The sequence below is a fragment of the Phyllobates terribilis genome, unplaced genomic scaffold, assembly GCF_046119375.1.
Source record: "Phyllobates terribilis strain yellow unplaced genomic scaffold, ASM4611937v1 Scaffold_9__5_contigs__length_417890890, whole genome shotgun sequence".
Taxonomy (NCBI): domain Eukaryota; kingdom Metazoa; phylum Chordata; class Amphibia; order Anura; family Dendrobatidae; genus Phyllobates; species Phyllobates terribilis.
The window spans coordinates 396,418,437-396,437,740 of NW_027362769.1; positions in this window are offsets into that span (position 1 = coordinate 396,418,437).

Below are 19,304 nucleotides of genomic sequence, written 5' to 3' on the forward strand. Positions count from 1 at the left end.
TCTACTACATTATCTGTACTCAGAGTTATCACTGTGTTATTTGTGGTGTTACATAGGACTGCAGGTGAAATCTACTACATTATCTGTGCTCAGAGCTATCACTGTGTTATCTGTGGTGTTACATAGGACTGCAGGTGACATCTACTACATTATCTGTACTCAGAGAGTGATCAATGTGTTACCTATGGTGTTACATAGGACTGCAGGTGACATCTACTACATTATCTGTACTCAGAGAGTTATCACTGTGTTATCTGTGGTGTTACATAGGACTGCAGGTGACATCTACTACATTATCTGTACTCAGAGTTATCACTGTGCTCTCTGTGGTGTTACATAGGACTGCAGGTGACATCTACTACATTATCTGTACTCAGAGCAATCACTGTGTTATCTGTGGTGTTACATAGGACTGCAGGTGGCATCTACTATGTTATCTGTACTCAGAGAGTTATCACTGTGTTATCTGTGGTGTTACATAGGACTGCAGGTGATATCTACTACATTATCTGTACTCAGAGTTATCACTGTGTTATCTGTGGTGTTACATAGGACTGCAGGTGAAATCTACTACATTATCTGGGCTCAGAGCTATCACTGTGTTATCTGTGGTGTTACATAGGACTGCAGGTGACATCTACTACATTATCTGTACTCAGAGAGTTATCACTGTGCTATCTGTGGTGTTACATAGGACTGTAGGTGACATCTACTACATTATCTGTACTCAGAGAGTTATCACTATGTTATCTGCGGTGTTACATAGGACTGCAGGTGATATCTACTACATTATCTGTACTCAGAGAGTTATCACTGTTATCTGTGGTGTTACATAGGACTGCAGGTGACATCTACTACATTATCTGTACTCAGAGAGTTATCACTGTGTTATCTGTGGTGTTACATAGGACTGCAGATGACATCTACTACATTATCTGTACTCAGAGAGTTATCACCGTGTTATCTGTGATGTTACATAGGACTGCAGGTGACATCTACTACACTATCTGTACTCATTATCACTGTGTTATCTGTGGTGTTACATAGGACTGCAGGTGGCATCTACTACATTATTTGTACTCAGAGAGTTATCACCGTGTTATCTGTGATGTTACATAGGACTGCAGGTGACATCTACTACACTATCTGTACTCATTATCACTGTGTTATCTGTGGTGTTACATAGGACTGCAGGTGACATCTACTACATTATCTGTACTCTGAGAGTTATCACTGTGTTATCTGTGGTGTTACATAGGACTGCAGGTGACATCTACTACATTATCTGTACTCATTATCACTGTGTTATCTGTGGTGTTACATAGGACTGCAGGTGACATCTGCTACATTATCTGCACTCAGACAGTTATCACTGTTATCTGTGGTGTTACATAGGACTGCAGGTGACATCTACTACATTATCTGTACTCAGAGAGTGATCAATGTGTTACCTATGGTGTTACATAGGACTGCGGGTGACATCTACTACATTATGTGTACTCAGAGTTATCACTGTGTTATCTGTGGTGTTACATAGGACTGCAGGTGACATCTACTACATTATCTGTACTCAGAGAGTTATCACTGTGCTATCTGTGGTGTTACATAGGACTGCAGGTGACATCTACTACATTATCTGTACTCAGAGAGTTATCATTGTGTTGTCTGTGGTGTTACATAGGACTGCAGGTGACATCTACTACATTATCTGTACTCAGAGAGTGATCAATGTGTTACCTATGGTGTTACATAGGACTGCAGGTGACATCTACTACATCATCTGTACTCAGAGAGTTATCACTGTGTTATCTGTGGTATTACATAGGACTGCAGGTGACATCTACTACATTATCTGTACTCAGAGAGTCATCACTGTGTTATCTATGGTGTTACATAGGACTGCAGGTGAAATCTACTACATTATCTGTACTCAGAGTTATCACTGTGCTATCTGTGGTGTTACATAGGACTGCAGGTGACATCTACTGCATTATCTGTACTCAGAGTTATCACTGTGCTATCTGTGGTGTTACATAGGACTGCAGGTGACATCTACTACATTATCTGTACTCAGAGTTATCACTGTGCTATCTGTGGTGTTACATAGGACTGCAGGTGACATCTACTACATTATCTGTACTCAGAGTTATCACTGTGCTATCTGTGGTGTTACATAGGACTGCAGGTGACATCTACTACATTATCTGTACTCAGAGAGTTATCACTGTGTTATCTGTGGAGTTACATAGGACTGCGGGTGATATCTACTACATTATCTGTACTCAGAGAGTTATCACTGTGTTATCTGTGATGTTACATAGGACTGCAGGTGACATCTACTACACTATCTGTACTCATTATCACTGTGTTATCTGTGGTGTTACATAGGACTGCAGGTGACATCTACTACATTATCTGTACTCTGAGAGTTATCACTGTGTTATCTGTGGTGTTACATAGGACTGCAGGTGACATCTAGTACATTATCTGTACTCATTATCACTGTGTTATCTGTGGTGTTACATAGGACTGCAGGTGACATCTACTACATTATCTGTACTCAGAGAGTGATCAATGTGTTATCTGTGGTGTTACATAGGACTGCAGGTGACATCTACTACATTATCTGTACTCAGAGAGTTATCACTGTGTTATCTGTGGTGTTACATAGGACTGCAGGTGACATCTACTACATTATCTGTACTCAGAGTTATCACTGTGTTATCTGTGGTGTTACATAGGACTGCAGGTGACATCTACTACATTATCTGTACTCAGAGTTATCACTGTGTTATCTGTGGTGTTACATAGGACTGCAGGTGACATCTACTACATTATCTGTACTCAGAGAGATATCATTGTGTTGTCTGTGGTGTTACATAGGACTGCAGGTGACATCTACTACATTATCTGTACTCAGAGAGTTATCATTGTGTTGTCTGTGGTGTTACATAGGACTGCAGGTGACATCTACTACATTATCTGTACTCAGAGAGTGATCAATGTGTTACCCATGGTGTTACATAGGACTGCAGGTGACATCTACTACATTATCTGTACTCAGAGAGTTATCACTGTGTTATCTGTGGTGTTACATAGGACTGCACCTGACATCTTCTACATTATCTGTACTCAGAGAGATATCACTGTGTTATCTGTGGTGTTACATAGGACTGCGGGTGACATCTACTACATTATCTGTACTCAGAGAGTTATCACTGTGTTATCTGTGGTGTTACATAGGACTGCACCTGACATCTTCTACATTATCTGTACTCAGAGAGATATCACTGTGTTATCTGTGGTGTTACATAGGACTGCGGGTGACATCTACTACATTATCTGTACTCAGAGAGTTATCACTGTGTTATCTGTGGTGTTACATAGGACTGCAGGTGACATCTACTACATTATCTGTACTCAGAGTTATCAATGTGTTATCTGTGGTGTTACGTAGGACTGCAGGTGAAATCTACTACATTATCTGTGCTCAGAGCTATCACTGTGTTATCTATGGTGTTACATAGGACTGCAGGTGACATCTACTACATTATCTGTACTCAGAGAGTTATCACTGTGCTATCTGTGGTGTTACATAGGACTGTAGGTGACATCTACTACATTATCTGTACTCACAGAGATATCACCGTGTTATCTGTGGTGTTACATAGGACTGCAGGTGACATCTACTACATTATCTGTACTCAGAGAGTCATCACTGTGTTATCTGTGGTGTTACATAGGACTGCAGGTGACATCTACTACATTATCTGTACTCAGAGAGTTATCACTGTGTTATATGTAGTGTTACATAGGACTGCGGGTGACATCTACTACATTCTCTGTACTCAGAGAGTTATCACTGTGCTATCTGTGGTGTTACATAGGACTGCAGGTGACATGTACTACATTATCTGTACTCACAGAGATATCACCGTGTTATCTGTGGTGTTACATAGGACTGCAGGTGACATCTACTACATTATCTGTACTCAGAGAGTCATCACTGTGTTATCTGTGGTGTTACATAGGACTGCAGGTGACATCTACTACATTATCTGTACTCAGAGAGTTATCACTGTGTTATCTGTGGTGTTACATAGGACTGCAGGTGACATCTACTACATTATCTGTACTCAGAGAGTCATCACTATGTTATCTGTGGTGTTACATAGGACTGCAGGTGACATCTACTACATTCTCTGTACTCAGAGAGTTATCACTGTGTTATCTGTGGTGTTACATAGGACTGCAGGTGACATCTACTACATTATCTGTACTCAGAGAGTTATCACTGTGTTATATGTGGTGTTACATAGGACTGCGGGTGACATCTACTACATTATCTATACTCAGAGAGTTATCACTGTGTTATCTGTGGTGTTACATAGGACTGCAGGTGAAATCTACTACATTATCTGTACTCAGAGTTATCACTGTGTTATCTGTGGTGTTACATAGGACTGCGGGTGACATCTACTACATTATCTGTACTCAGAGAGTTATCACTGTGTTATCTGTGGTGTTACATAGGACTGCAGGTGACATCTACTACATTATCTGTACTCAGAGAGTTATCACTGTGTTATCTGTGGTGTTACATAGGACTGCAGGTGACATCTACTACATTATCTGTACTCAGAGTTATCACTGTGTTATCTGTGGTGTTACATAGGACTGCAGGTGACAACTACTACATTATCTGTACTCAGAGAGTTATCACTGTGTTATCTGTGGTGTTACATAGGACTGCAGGTGACATCTACTACATTATCTGTACTCAGAGAGTTATCACTGTGTTATCTGTGGTGTTACATAGGACTGCAGGTGACATCTACTACATTATCTGTACTCAGAGAGTTATCACTGTGTTATCTGTGGTGTTACATAGGACTGCAGGTGACATCTACTACATTATCTGTACTCAGAGTTATCACTGTGTTATCTGTGGTGTTACATAGGACTGCAGGTGACAACTACTACATTATCTGTACTCAGAGTTATCACTGTGTTATCTGTGGTGTTACATAGGACTGCAGGTGACATCTACTACATTATCTGTACTCAGAGAGTTATCACTGTGTTATCTGTGGTGTTACATAGGACTGCAGGTGACATCTACTACATTATCTGTACTCAGAGTTATCACTGTGTTATCTGTGGTGTTACATTGGACTGCAGGTGACATCTACTACATTATCTGTACTCAGAGAGTTATCACTGTGTTATCTATGGTGTTACATAGGACTGCAGGTGACATCTACTACATTATCTGTACTCAGAGAGTTATCACTGTGTTATCTGTGGTGTTACATAGGACTGCACCTGACATCTTCTACATTATCTGTACTCAGAGAGATATCACTGTGTTATCTGTGGTGTTACATAGGACTGCGGGTGACATCTACTACATTATCTGTACTCAGAGAGTTATCACTCTGTTATATGTGGTGTTACATAGGACTGCAGGTGACATCTACTACATTATCTGTACTCAGAGTTATCACTGTGTTATCTGTGGTGTTACATAGGACTGCAGGTGACATCTACTACATTATCTGTACTTAGAGAGATATCACTGTGTTATCTGTGGTGTTACATAGGACTGCAGGTGACATCTACTACATTATCTGTACTCAGAGAATTATCACTGTGTTATCTGTGGTGTTACATAGGACTGCAGGTGACATCTACTACATTATCTGTACTCAGAGAGTTATCACTGTGTTATATGTGGTGTTACATAGGACTGCGGGTGACATCTACTACATTATCTATACTCAGAGAGTTATCACTGTGTTATCTGTGGTGTTACATAGGACTGCAGGTGACATCTACTACATTATCTGTACTCACAGAGATATCACCGTGTTATCTGTGGTGTTACATAGGACTGCAGGTGACATCTACTACATTATCTGTACTCAGAGAGTCATCACTGTGTTATCTGTGGTGTTACATAGGACTGCAGGTGACATCTACTACATTATCTGTACTCAGAGAGTTATCACTGTGTTATCTGTGGTGTTACATAGGACTGCAGGTGACATCTACTACATTCTCTGTACTCAGAGAGTTATCACTGTGTTATCTGTGGTGTTACATAGGACTGCAGGTGACATCTACTACATTATCTGTACTCAGAGAGTTATCACTGTGTTATATGTGGTGTTACATAGGACTGCGGGTGACATCTACTACATTATCTATACTCAGAGAGTTATCACTGTGTTATCTGTGGTGTTACATAGGACTGCAGGTGAAATCTACTACATTATCTGTACTCAGAGTTATCACTGTGTTATCTGTGGTGTTACATAGGACTGCGGGTGACATCTACTACATTATCTGTACTCAGAGAGTTATCACTGTGTTATCTGTGGTGTTACATAGGACTGCAGGTGACATCTACTACATTATCTGTACTCAGAGAGTTATCACTGTGTTATCTGTGGTGTTACATAGGACTGCAGGTGACATCTACTACATTATCTGTACTCAGAGTTATCACTGTGTTATCTGTGGTGTTACATAGGACTGCAGGTGACAACTACTACATTATCTGTACTCAGAGAGTTATCACTGTGTTATCTGTGGTGTTACATAGGACTGCAGGTGACATCTACTACATTATCTGTACTCAGAGAGTTATCACTGTGTTATCTGTGGTGTTACATAGGACTGCAGGTGACATCTACTACATTATCTGTACTCAGAGTTATCACTGTGTTATCTGTGGTGTTACATAGGACTGCAGGTGACAACTACTACATTATCTGTACTCAGAGTTATCACTGTGTTATCTGTGGTGTTACATAGGACTGCAGGTGACATCTACTACATTATCTGTACTCAGAGAGTTATCACTGTGTTATCTGTGGTGTTACATAGGACTGCAGGTGACATCTACTACATTATCTGTACTCAGAGTTATCACTGTGTTATCTGTGGTGTTACATTGGACTGCAGGTGACATCTACTACATTATCTGTACTCAGAGAGTTATCAATGTGTTATCTATGGTGTTACATAGGACTGCAGGTGACATCTACTACATTATCTGTACTCAGAGGGTTATCACTGTGTTATCTATGGTGTTACATAGGACTGCAGGTGACATCTACTACATTATCTGTACTCAGAGAGTTATCACTGTGTTATCTGTGGTGTTACATAGGACTGCACCTGACATCTTCTACATTATCTGTACTCAGAGAGATATCACTGTGTTATCTGTGGTGTTACATAGGACTGCGGGTGACATCTACTACATTATCTGTACTCAGAGAGTTATCACTCTGTTATATGTGGTGTTACATAGGACTGCAGGTGACATCTACTACATTATCTGTACTCAGAGTTATCACTGTGTTATCTGTGGTGTTACATAGGACTGCAGGTGACATCTACTACATTATCTGTACTTAGAGAGATATCACTGTGTTATCTGTGGTGTTACATAGGACTGCAGGTGACATCTACTACATTATCTGTACTCAGAGAATTATCACTGTGTTATCTGTGGTGTTACATAGGACTGCAGGTGACATCTACTACATTATCTGTACTCAGAGAGTTATCACTGTGTTATCTGTGGTGTTACATAGGACTGCAGGTGACATCTACTACATTATCTGTACTCAGAGAGTTATCACTGTGTTATATGTGGTGTTACATAGGACTGCGGGTGACATCTACTACATTATCTATACTCAGAGAGTTATCACTGTGTTATCTGTGGTGTTACATAGGACTGCAGGTGAAATCTACTACATTATCTGTACTCAGAGTTATCACTGTGTTATCTGTGGTGTTACATAGGACTGCGGGTGACATCTACTACATTATCTGTACTCAGAGAGTTATCACTGTGTTATCTGTGGTGTTACATAGGACTGCAGGTGACATCTACTACATTATCTGTACTCAGAGTTATCACTGTGCTATCTGTGGTGTTACATAGGACTGCAGGTGACATCTACTACATTATCTGTACTCAGAGAGTTATCAATGTGTTATCTATGGTGTTACATAGGACTGCAGGTGACATCTACTACATTATCTGTACTCAGAGGGTTATCACTGTGTTACCTATGGTGTTACATAGGACTGCAGGTGACATGTATTACATTATCTGTACTCAGAGTTATCACTGTGTTACCTATGGTGTTACATAGGACTGCAGGTGACATCTACTACATTATCTCTACTCAGAGAGTGATCACTGTGTCATCTGTGGTGTTACATAGGACTGCAGGTGACGTCTACTACATTATCTGTACTCAGAGAGTTATCACTGTGTTATCTGTGGTGTTACATAGGACTGCAGGTGACATCTACTACATTATCTGTACTCAGAGAGTTATCACTGTGTTATCTATGGTGTTACATAGGACTGCAGATGACATCTACTACATTATCTGTACTCAGAGAGTTATCACTGTGTTATCTGTGGTGTTACATAGGACTGCAGGTGACGTCTACTACATTATCTGTACTCAGAGAGTTATCACTGTGTTATCTGTGGTGTTACATAGGACTGCAGGTGACATCTACTACATTATCTGTACTCAGAGAGTTATCACTGTGTTATCTGTGGTGTTACATAGGACTGCAGGTGACATCTACTACATTATCTGTACTCAGCGAGTGATCACTGTGTTATCTGTGGTGTTACATAGGGCTGCAGGTGACATCTACTACATTATCTGTACTCAGAGAGTTATCAATGTGTTATCTATGGTGTTACATAGGACTGCAGGTGACATCTACTACATTATCTGTACTCAGAGGGTTATCACTGTGTTACCTATGGTGTTACATAGGACTGCAGATGACATCTACTACATTATCTGTACTCAGAGAGTTATCACTGTGTTATCTGTGGTGTTACATAGTACTGCAGCTGAAATCTGCTACATTATCTGTACTCAGAGAGTTATCACTGTGTTATCTATGGTGTTACATAGGACTGCATGTGACATCTACTACATTATCTGTACACGGAGAGTTATCACTGTGTTATCTGTGGTTTTACATAGGACTGCAGGTGACATCTACTACATTATCTGTACTCAGAGAGTTATCACTGTGTTATCTGTGATGTTACACAGGACTGCAGGTGACATCTACTACATTATCTGTACTCAGAGTTATCACTGTGTTATCTGTGCTGTTACATAGGACTGCAGGTGTCATCTACTACATTATCTGTACTCACAGAGTTATCACTGTGTTATCTGTGGTGTTACATAGGACTGCAGGTGACATCTACTACATTATCTGTACTCAGAGAGTTATCACTGTGTTATCTGGGGTGTTACATAGGACTGCAGGTGACATCTACTACATTATCTGTACTCAGAGAGTTATCACTGTGTTATCTGTGGTGTTACATAGGACTGCAGATGACATTTACTACATTAGCTGTACTCAGAGAGTTATCACTGTTATCTGTGGTGTTACATAGGACTGCAGGTGACATCTACTACATTATCTGTACTCAGAGAGTTATCACTGTGTTATCTGTGGTGTTACATAGGACTGCAGGTGACATCTACTACATTATCTGTACTCAGAGAGTTATTGCTGTGTTATCTGTGGTGTTACATAGGACTGCAGGTGACATCTACTACATTATCTGTACTCAGACAGTTATCACTGTGTTATCTGTGGTTTTACATAGGACTGCAGGTGACATCTACTACATTATCTGTACTCAGAGAGTTATCAATGTGTTATCTATGGTGTTACATAGGACTGCAGGTGACATCTACTACATTATCTGTACTCAGAGAGTTATCACTGTGTTATCTGTGGCGTTACATAGGACTGCAGGTGACATCTACTACATTATCTGTACTCAGAGAGTTATCACTGTGTTATCTGTGGTGTTACATAGGACTGCAGGTGACATCTACTACATTATCTGTACTCAGACAGTTATCACTGTGTTATCTGTGGTTTTACATAGGACTGCAGGTGACATCTACTACATTATCTGTACTCAGAGAGTTATCAATGTGTTATCTATGGTGTTACATAGGGCTGCAGGTGACATCTACTACATTATCTGTACTCAGAGAGTTATCACTGTGTTATCTGTGGCGTTACATAGGACTGCAGGTGACATCTACTACATTATCTGTACTCAGAGAGTTATCACTGTGTTATCTGTGGCGTTACATAGGACTGCAGGTGACATCTACTACATTATCTGTACTCAGAGAGTTATCACTGTGTTTTCTGTGTTGTTACATAGGACTGCAGGTGACATCTACTACATTACCTGTACTCAGAGAGTTATCACTGTGTTACCTGTGGTGTTACATAGGACTGCAGGTGACATCTACTACATTATCTGTACTCAGAGTTATCACTGTGTTATCTGTGGTGTTACATAGGACTGCAGGTGACATCTACTACATTATCTGTACTCAGAGAGTTTTCACTGTGTTATCTGTGGTGTTACATAGGACTGCAGGTGACATCTACTACATTATCTGTACTCATTATCACTGTGTTATCTGTGGTGTTACATAGGACTGCAGGTGACATCTACTACATTATCTGTACTCAGAGAGTTATCACTGTGTTATCTGTGGTGTTACATAGGACTGCAGGTGACATATACTACATTATCTGTACTCAGAGAGTTATCACTGTGTTATCTGTGGTGTTACATAGGACTTCAGGTGACATCTACTATATTATCTGTACTCAGAGAGTTATCACGTGTTATCTGTGGTGTTACATAGGACTGCAGGTGACATCTACTACATTATCTGTTCTCAGAGAGTTATCACTGTGTTATCTGTGGTGTTACATAGGACTGCAGGTGACATCTACTACATTATCTGTACTCAGAGAGTTATCACTGTGTTATCTGGGGTGTTACATAGGACTGCAGGTGACATCTACTACATTATCTGTACTCAGAGAGTTATCACTGTGTTATCTGTGGTGTTACATAGGACTGCAGGTGACATCTACTACATTATCTGTACTCATTATCAATGTGTTATCTGTGGTGTTGCATAGGACTGTGGGTGACATCTACTACATTATCTGTACTCAGAGAGTTATCACTGTGTTATCTGTGGTGTTACATAGGACTGCAGGTGACATCTACTACATTATGTGTACTCAGAGAGTTATCACTGTGTTATCTGTGGTGTTACATAGGACTGCAGGTGACATCTACTACATTATCTGTACTCAGAGAGTGATCACTGTGTTATCTATGGTGTTACATAGGACTGCAGGTGACATCTACTACATTATCTGTACTCAGAGAGTGATCACTGTGTTATCTGTGGTGTTACATGGGACTGTGGGTGATATCTACTACATTATCTGTACTCAGAGAGTTATCACTGTGTTATCTATGGTGTTACATAGGACTGCAGGTGACATCTACTGCATTATCTGTACTCAGAGAGTGATCACTGTGTTATCTGTGGTGTTGCGTAGGACTGTGGGTGACATCTACTACATTATCTGTACTCAGAGAGTTATCACTGTGTTATCTGTGGTGTTACATAGGACTGCAGGTGACATCTACTACATTATCTGTACTCGGAGAGTTATCACTGTGTTATCTGTGGTTTTACATAGGACTGCAGGTGACATCTACTACATTATCTGCACTCAGAGAGTTATCACTGTGTTATCTGTGGTGTTACATAGGACTGCAGGTGACATCTACTACATTATCTGTACTCGGAGAGTTATCACTGTGTTATCTGTGGTTTTACATAGGACTGCAGGTGACATCTACTACATTATCTGCACTCAGAGAGTTATCACTGTGTTTTCTGTGTTGTTACATAGGACTGCAGGTGACATCTACTACATTACCTGTACTCAGAGAGTTATCACTGTGTTACCTGTGGTGTTACATAGGACTGCAGGTGACATCTACTACATTATCTGTACTCAGAGTTATCACTGTGTTATCTGTGGTGTTACATAGGACTGCAGGTGACATCTACTACATTATCTGTACTCAGAGAGTGATCACTGTGTTATCTGTGGTGTTACATAGGACTGCAGGTGACATCTACTACATTATCTGTACTCAGAGAGTTATCACTGTGTTATCTGTGATGTTACACAGGACTGCAGGTGTCATCTACTACATTATCTGTACTCACAGAGTTATCACTGTGTTATCTGTGGTGTTACATAGGACTGCAGGTGACATCTACTACATTATCTGTACTCAGAGAGTTATCACTGTGGTATCTGTGGTGTTACATAGGACTGCAGGTGACATCTACTACATTATCTGTACTCAGAGAGTTATCACTGTGTTATCTGTGGTGTTACATAGGACTGCAGGTGACATCTACTACATTATCTGTACTCAGAGAGTTATCACTGTGTTATCTGGGGTGTTACATGGGACTGCAGGTGACATCTACTACATTATCTGTACTCAGAGAGTTATCACTGTGTTATCTGTGGTGTTACATAGGACTGCAGATGACATTTACTACATTAGCTGTACTCAGAGAGTTATCACTGTTATCTGTGGTGTTACATAGGACTGCAGGTGACATCTACTACATTATCTGTACTCAGAGAGTTATCACTGTGTTATCTGTGGTGTTACATAGGACTGCAGGTGACATCTACTACATTATCTGTACTCAGAGAGTTATTGCTGTGTTATCTGTGGTGTTACATAGGACTGCAGGTGACATCTACTACATTATCTGTACTCAGACAGTTATCACTGTGTTATCTGTGGTTTTACATAGGACTGCAGGTGACATCTACTACATTATCTGTACTCAGAGAGTTATCAATGTGTTATCTATGGTGTTACATAGGACTGCAGGTGACATCTACTACATTATCTGTACTCAGAGAGTTATCACTGTGTTATCTGTGGCGTTACATAGGACTGCAGGTGACATCTACTACATTATCTGTACTCAGAGAGTTATCACTGTGTTATCTGTGGTGTTACATAGGACTGCAGGTGACATATACTACATTATCTGTACTCAGACAGTTATCACTGTGTTATCTGTGGTTTTACATAGGACTGCAGGTGACATCTACTATATTATCTGTACTCAGAGAGTTATCAATGTGTTTTCTATGGTGTTACATAGGGCTGCAGGTGACATCTACTACATTATCTGTACTCAGAGAGTTATCACTGTGTTATCTGTGGCGTTACATAGGACTGCAGGTGACATCTACTACATTATCTGTACTCAGAGAGTTATCACTGTGTTATCTGTGGCGTTACATAGGACTGCAGGTGACATCTACTGCATTATCTGTACTCAGAGAGATATCACTGTGTTATCTGTGGTGTTACATAGGACTGCAGGTGACATCTACTACATTATCTGTACTCAGAGAGTTATCACTGTGTTTTCTGTGTTGTTACATAGGACTGCAGGTGACATCTACTACATTACCTGTACTCAGAGAGTTATCACTGTGTTACCTGTGGTGTTACATAGGACTGCAGGTGACATCTACTACATTATCTGTACTCAGAGAGTGATCACTGTGTTATCTGTGGTGTTACATAGGACTGCAGGTGACATCTACTACATTATCTGTACTCAGATAGTTATCACTGTGTTATCTGTGATGTTACACAGGACTGCAGGTGTCATCTACTACATTATCTGTACTCACAGAGTTATCACTGTGTTATCTGTGGTGTTACATAGGACTGCAGGTGACATCTACTACATTATCTGTACTCATTATCACTGTGTTATCTGTGGTGTTACATAGGACTGCAGGTGACATCTACTACATTATCTGTACTCAGAGAGTTATCACTGTGTTATCTGTGGTGTTACATAGGACTGCAGGTGACATCTACTACATTATCTGTACTCAGAGAGTGATCACTGTGTTATCTGTGGTGTTACATAGGACTGCAGGTGACATCTACTACATTATCTGTACTCAGATAGTTATCACTGTGTTATCTGTGATGTTACACAGGACTGCAGGTGTCATCTACTACATTATCTGTACTCACAGAGTTATCACTGTGTTATCTGTGGTGTTACATAGGACTGCAGGTGACATCTACTACATTATCTGTACTCAGAGAGTTTTCACTGTGTTATCTGTGGTGTTACATAGGACTGCAGGTGACATCTACTACATTATATGTACTCATTATCACTGTGTTATCTGTGGTGTTACATAGGACTGCAGGTGACATCTACTACATTATCTGCACTCAGAGAGTTATCACTGTGTTATCTGTGGTGTTACATAGGACTGCAGGTGACATATACTACATTATCTGTACTCAGAGAGTTATCACTGTGTTATCTGTGGTGTTACATAGGACTTCAGGTGACATCTACTATATTATCTGTACTCAGAGAGTTATCACGTGTTATCTGTGGTGTTACATAGGACTGCAGGTGACATCTACTACATTATCTGTACTCAGAGAGTTATCACTGTGTTATCTGGGGTGTTACATAGGACTGCAGGTGACATCTACTACATTATCTGTACTCAGAGAGTTATCACTGTGTTATCTGTGGTGTTACATAGGACTGCAGATGACATTTACTACATTAGCTGTACTCAGAGAGTTATCACTGTTATCTGTGGTGTTACATAGGACTGCAGGTGACATCTACTACATTATCTGTACTCAGAGAGTTATCACTGTGTTATCTGTGGTGTTACATAGGACTGCAGGTGACATCTACTACATTAACTGTACTCAGAGAGTTATCGCTGTGTTATCTGTGGTGTTACATAGGACTGCAGGTGACATCTACTACTTTATCTGTACTCAGAGAGTTATAACTGTGTTATCTGTGGTGTTACATAGGACTGCAGGTGACATCTAGTATATTATCTGTACTCAGAGAGTTATCACTGTGTTATCTGTGGTGTTACATAGGACTGCAGGTGACATCTACTACATTATCTGTACTCAGAGAGTTATCGCTGTGTTATCTGTGGTGTTACATAGGACTGCAGGTGACATCTACTACATGATCTGTACTCAGAGAGTTATCACTGTTATCTGTGGTGTTACATAGGACTGCAGGTGACATCTACTACATTATCTGTACTCAGAGAGTTATCACTGTGTTATCTGTGGTGTTACATAGGACTTCAGGTGACATCTACTATATTATCTGTACTCAGAGAGTTATCACTGTGTTATCTGTGGTGTTACATAGGACTGCAGGTGACATCTACTACATTATCTGTACTCAGAGAGTTATCACTGTGTTATCTGTGGTGTTACATAGGACTGCAGGTGTCATCTACTACATTATCTGTACTCAGAGAGTTATCACTGTGTTATCTGGGGTGTTACATAGGACTGCAGGTGACATCTACTACATTATCTGTACTCAGAGAGTTATCACTGTGTTATCTGTGGTGTTACATAGGACTGCAGGTGACATCTACTACATTATCTGTACTCAGACAGTTATCACTGTGTTATCTGTGGTTTTACATAGGACTGCAGGTGACATCTACTACATTATCTGTACTCAGAGAGTTATCACTGTGTTATCTGTGGTGTTACATAGGACTGCAGGTGACATTTACTACATTAGCTGTACTCAGAGAGTTATCACTGTTATCTGTGGTGTTACATAGGACTGCAGGTGACATCTACTACATTATCTGTACTCAGAGAGTTATCACTGTGTTATCTGTGGTGTTACATAGGATTGCAGGTGACATCTACTACATTATCTGTACTCAGAGTTATCACTGTGTTATCTGTGGTGTTACATAGAACTGCAGGTGACATCTACTACATTATCTGTACTCAGAGAGTGATCACTGTGTTATCTGTGGTGTTACATAGGACTGCAGGTGACATCTACTACATTATCTGTACTCAGATAGTTATCACTGTGTTATCTGTGATGTTACACAGGACTGCAGGTGTCATCTACTACATTATCTGTACTCACAGAGTTATCACTGTGTTATCTGTGGTGTTACATAGGACTGCAGGTGACATCTACTACATTATCTGTACTCAGAGAGTTTTCACTGTGTTATCTGTGGTGTTACATAGGACTGCAGGTGACATCTACTACATTATCTGTACTCATTATCACTGTGTTATCTGTGGTGTTACATAGGACTGCAGGTGACATCTACTACATTATCTGTACTCAGAGAGTTATCACTGTGTTATCTGTGGTGTTACATAGGACTGCAGGTGACATCTACTACATTATCTGTACTCAGAGAGTTATCACTGTGTTATCTGTGGTGTTACATAGGACTGCAGGTGACATCTACTACATTATCTGTACTCAGAGAGTTATCACTGTGTTATCTGGGGTGTTACATAGGACTGCAGGTGACATCTACTACATTATCTGTACTCAGAGAGTTATCACTGTGTTATCTGTGGTGTTACATAGGACTGCAGATGACATTTACTACATTAGCTGTACTCAGAGAGTTATCACTGTTATCTGTGGTGTTACATAGGACTGCAGGTGACATCTACTACATTATCTGTACTCAGAGAGTTATCACTGTGTTATCTGTGGTGTTACATAGGACTGCAGGTGACATCTACTACATTATCTGTACTCAGAGACTTATCGCTGTGTTATCTGTGGTGTTACATAGGACTGCAGGTGACATCTACTACATTATCTGTACTCAGAGAGTTATAAATGTGTTATCTGTGGTGTTACATAGGACTGCAGATGACATCTAGTATATTATCTGTACTCAGAGAGTTATCACTGTGTTATCTGTGGTGTTACATAGGACTGCAGGTGACATCTACTACATTATCTGTACTCAGAGAGTTATCGCTGTGTTTTCTGTGGTGTTACATAGGACTGCAGGTGACATCTACTACATGATCTGTACTCAGAGAGTTATCACTGTTATCTGTGGTGTTACATAGGACTGCAGATGACATCTATTACATTAGATGTACTCAGAGAGTTATCACTGTTATCTGTGGTGTTACATAGGACTGCAGATGACATCTACTACATTATCTGTACTCAGAGAGTTTTCACTGTGTTATCTGTGGTGTTACATAGGACTGCAGGTGACATCTACTACATTATCTGTACTCAGAGAGTTTTCACTGTGTTATCTGTGGTGTTACATAGGACTGCAGGTGACATCTACTACATTATCTGTACTCATTATCACTGTGTTATCTGTGGTGTTACATAGGACTGCAGGTGACATCTACTACATTATCTGTACTCAGAGAGTTATCACTGTGTTATCTGTGGTGTTACATAGGACTGCAGGTGACATCTACTACATTATCTGTACTCAGAGAGTTATCACTGTGTTATCTGTGGTGTTACATAGGACTGCAGGTGACATCTACTACATTATCTGTACTCAGAGAGTTATCACTGTGTTATCTGGGGTGTTACATAGGACTGCAGGTGACATCTACTACATTATCTGTACTCAGATAGTTATCACTGTGTTATCTGTGATGTTACACAGGACTGCAGGTGTCATCTACTACATTATCTGTACTCACAGAGTTATCACTGTGTTATCTGTGGTGTTACATAGGACTGCAGGTGACATCTACTACATTATCTGTACTCAGAGAGTTTTCACTGTGTTATCTGTGGTGTTACATAGGACTGCAGGTGACATCTACTACATTATCTGTACTCATTATCACTGTGTTATCTGTGGTGTTACATAGGACTGCAGGTGACATCTACTACATTATCTGTACTCAGAGAGTTATCACTGTGTTATCTGTGGTGTTACATAGGACTGCAGGTGACATCTACTACATTATCTGTACTCAGAGAGTTATCACTGTGTTATCTGTGGTGTTACATAGGACTGCAGGTGACATCTACTACATTATCTGTACTCAGAGAGTTATCACTGTGTTATCTGGGGTGTTACATAGGACTGCAGGTGACATCTACTACATTATCTGTACTCAGAGAGTTATCACTGTGTTATCTGTGGTGTTACATAGGACTGCAGATGACATTTACTACATTAGCTGTACTCAGAGAGTTATCACTGTTATCTGTGGTGTTACATAGGACTGCAGGTGACATCTACTACATTATCTGTACTCAGAGAGTTATCACTGTGTTATCTGTGGTGTTACATGGGACTGTGGGAGATATCTACTACATTATCTGTACTCAGAGAGTTATCACTGTGTTATCTGTGGTGTTACATAGGACTGCAGGTGACATCTACTACATTATCTGTACTCAGAGAGATATCACTGTGTTATCTGTGGTGTTACATAGGACTGCAGGTGACATCTACTACATTATCTGTACTCAGAGTTATCACTGTGCTATCTGTGGTGTTACATAGGACTGCAGGTGACATCTACTACATTATCTGTACTCAGAGAGTTATCACTGTGTGATCTGTGGTGTTACATAGGACTGCAGGTGACATCTACATTATCTGTACTCAGAGAGTTATCACTGTGTTATCTGTGGTGTTACATAGGACTGCAGGTGACATCTACTACATTAACTGTACTCAGAGAGTTATCGCTGTGTTATCTGTGGTGTTACATAGGACTGCAGGTGACATCTACTACTTTATCTGTACTCAGAGAGTTATAACTGTGTTATCTGTGGTGTTACATAGGACTGCAGGTGACATCTAGTATATTATCTGTACTCAGAGAGTTATCACTGTGTTATCTGTGGTGTTACATAGGACTGCAGGTGACATCTACTACATTATCTGTACTCAGAGAGTTATCGCTGTGTTATCTGTGGTGTTACATAGGACTGCAGGTGACATCTACTACATGATCTGTACTCAGAGAGTTATCACTGTTATCTGTGGTGTTACATAGGACTGCAGGTGACATCTACTACATTATCTGTACTCAGAGAGTTATCACTGTGTTATCTGTGGTGTTACATAGGACTTCAGGTGACATCTACTATATTATCTGTACTCAGAGAGTTATCACTGTGTTATCTGTGGTGTTACATAGGACTGCAGGTGTCATCTACTACATTATCTGTACTCAGAGAGTTATCACTGTGTTATCTGTGGCGTTACATAGGACTGCAGGTGACATCTACTACATTATCTGTACTCAGAGAGTTATCACTGTGTTATCTGTGGCGTTACATAGGACTGCAGGTGACATCTACTGCATTATCTGTACTCAGAGAGATATCACTGTGTTATCTGTGGTGTTACATAGGACTGCAGGTGACATCTACTACATTATCTGTACTCAGAGAGTTATCACTGTGTTTTCTGTGTTGTTACATAGGACTGCAGGTGACATCTACTACATTACCTGTACTCAG